We start from the raw sequence: 2,570 nt of genomic DNA, 5'->3' as shown, positions 1-2,570 counted from the left end.
CTAAGCGTAATGACCTTTGTGCTTAGCCTTACCCTCTTTCCAGCCATAAACCTGTAATTTTCTGAGAATCTTAAAAGACTATAAATATTGTTTACAGTCAAAACATATGGCTTTTTAAAAATAGTAACAGGTTTTTTTTTCAGGAACTGGTATTTATTAAAAAAATATGGCTGGGCATGGTGGCACACGCCTTTAATCCCAGCACTTGGGAGGCAGAGATAGACAGATCTCTGTGAGTTCGAGGCCAGCCTGGTCTACATAGTGAGTTCCAGGACAGCTGGGGCTACAGGGAGACCCTGCCTCAAAAAGACCAAAAAACATAAAAAAAGGAATCCGTCACAAATTTGCATGTCACCCATACACAGGAGCCATGTTAATCTTCTCTGTATCATATGTATATATATGTGCTGCTGAAGTGAGCACAGTCACTCGTTTGTACTACAATGTGACCTGAATTTCTGCAGATTTCACCAGCCTGTGAATGTAAATGAGGCCACATCAAAACATATGTCTTTAATTTTATTTTTAATTATGTGTATATGTATGTGTCTATGTGTGTGTTTGTGCATGTCAGTGCAGTGTCTATGGAGGCCAGAAGAGGTATAGATCCCCTTGGAGCTGTGTTACAGGTGGTGTTGGGAACTGAATTTAGGTCCTTTGCAAGAACAGCAAAAACTCTTAACTGCTGAGTTATCTCTTCAGCCCCAAAACATATATCTTAACTCCTTTGTGAACCAGTGTAGAAAAATTCCTCCCACCCTTGAGATCTACAATATTTTAACCTTATCAACCTGTAGGATATGTGCACCTGTGCGTGTGTGCACATGCGCACACACGCAGACACACAGACACACACACATATACACATCACAAACTTATTTACTAAAAGAAAAAACGAAGAATGTTCCTGAGAAACCTTTTAAACACGAGCCTCCTGTTCCTGCTCCTGCTGGCCACGACTTCCCTGACTTCTACCGATGTAGCTTGGTACCACGTGCCTTGACACGTCATTTCCGTGATACATTATCCAGATGTCACATAGCATCACCCTCTAATGTCTGGTTTCTTTTATCAAATGTCATATGAGTGATGTTCATCCATATTATTCACTCATTTATTGTTCTACATCACATGAACACACCGAGATTTATCCATTTTATTAAAGGTTGGCTTATATGATGGGGGCGTGGGCAGAACATCCTGGGAACAGGGAGTCAAACAACTTTCTATGTTAAGTCCTGCTTCTGTCCACTATTAGCAGGCAATGCAGGTGTGGAAGAAATGAACATTGCCTTTTCTCGCTCACCTTCACTACTTCTGGGAAGTTCGTCTCCCTGATGATGTGGCAGTCCTTCACAAGTACTGGAAGCAGCTTCTTCAAGCTTCTAGTGTAGACTGAAGATCAACAGCTCTCCAGGGAATCCCCCAGGCTTCCATTGCCAGATCGGAACTGCTGTGATATCCAGCCTCATGAACTGGGCATCTACTGAATTCTCATCCTCTTCAGGGTGGTGCAGCCATTGTTGGACTATCCAGACCACATCATGCAAGTCAGTCTAATAAATCCCCCTTTAGTATATATATATTCAGTCTTTCCATTCTGCTCCTTTAGAGAACTCTAATACAGAAATATTGGCCATACCTTTTAAGTGCTTGTCCACTCTACTGGAAAAACACCTTGAGGACAGGACTGGTTCTGTTTACCGTCCTCCCCCCACTAACACAGACCCTCCAACAAAGGCATTTGAATGAATGTAGATATGATTCAAAATGCCGTGTATGAATGGAGAAGCAATAAAATGTGATTAAGAAGATGTAAAACCCAAGGTATGAGGAAAACAGGTCAGGGCTAGCAGACAGGGAAAGGGGAGAAAAAATACCACAAGACAGCACCAAACAACACTTACTTATTGTGTTGTTAATGTGAGTTTGATTACACCATGCTTACAGGACACTACTAAGTCCTCTGCTAAAAACAGAGCCATGCTCTGGTTTGCTGTTTTCTGATTCTCTTGGCATGTCCCCTGCTCTCCCATCTTTGATCATTTTAAGTGTATTTTGTTCAATTCACATGATTTTTCCAATCCCTGAAGGAGCAACTGAACTGATTGAGTCAATTATTGTACAAAGTGATGTTCATCACAGCAATGTAAATGTTTGATATTTCAGCCAATTGCACTTTTCCACTTTGCTTAATTTTTTTAATTTTTTGTATCAGGGTTTGTGGATCTTGTATATTGTAGTATTTTTTGGTAGAAAATATATCTCCTATCGTCTTTTCATTTCTTTCATTGACTTGATTGAAGTTGCTTTGCAATCTCAATAATCAGTGCACTAATATATTAATAATTGTTGCGAGGGCCCAGCAAGTGGTAGGGAGATAATTGCAGAGCTAATACCAGTGCAATATATAAATTATTCATTAAACATATAGTGCCTATTTGATTATGTTGCTGCACCCTACTAGCAAAAACATGCTTTATTGGGGACTCTGATTTTGATTAAAGAAATTAAGACGGCCCATTCATTCTGGTGGATTCAGAGAGTTAATAATTTGGTTGCTTTAGGGA

The 2,570-nt window shown here is 40.1% G+C and overlaps 1 non-coding gene across 1 annotated transcript; it reads right to left on the bottom strand.

Annotated features, from left to right (window-relative positions):
* Positions 1–320: 320 nt before the first annotated feature.
* LOC115069453 lies at positions 321–423 on the bottom strand. Its single transcript, XR_003848720.1, has one exon. It is a non-coding gene; the product is annotated as a U6 spliceosomal RNA (small nuclear RNA).
* Between the last annotated feature and the right edge of the window lie 2,147 nt (positions 424–2,570).

Source organism: Nannospalax galili, unplaced genomic scaffold (assembly GCF_000622305.1).
Source record: "Nannospalax galili isolate Female #2095 unplaced genomic scaffold, S.galili_v1.0 scaffold612, whole genome shotgun sequence".
NCBI classification, from domain to species: Eukaryota; Metazoa; Chordata; class Mammalia; order Rodentia; family Spalacidae; genus Nannospalax; species Nannospalax galili.
This window is presented reverse-complemented; position numbering and strand designations above follow the sequence as displayed.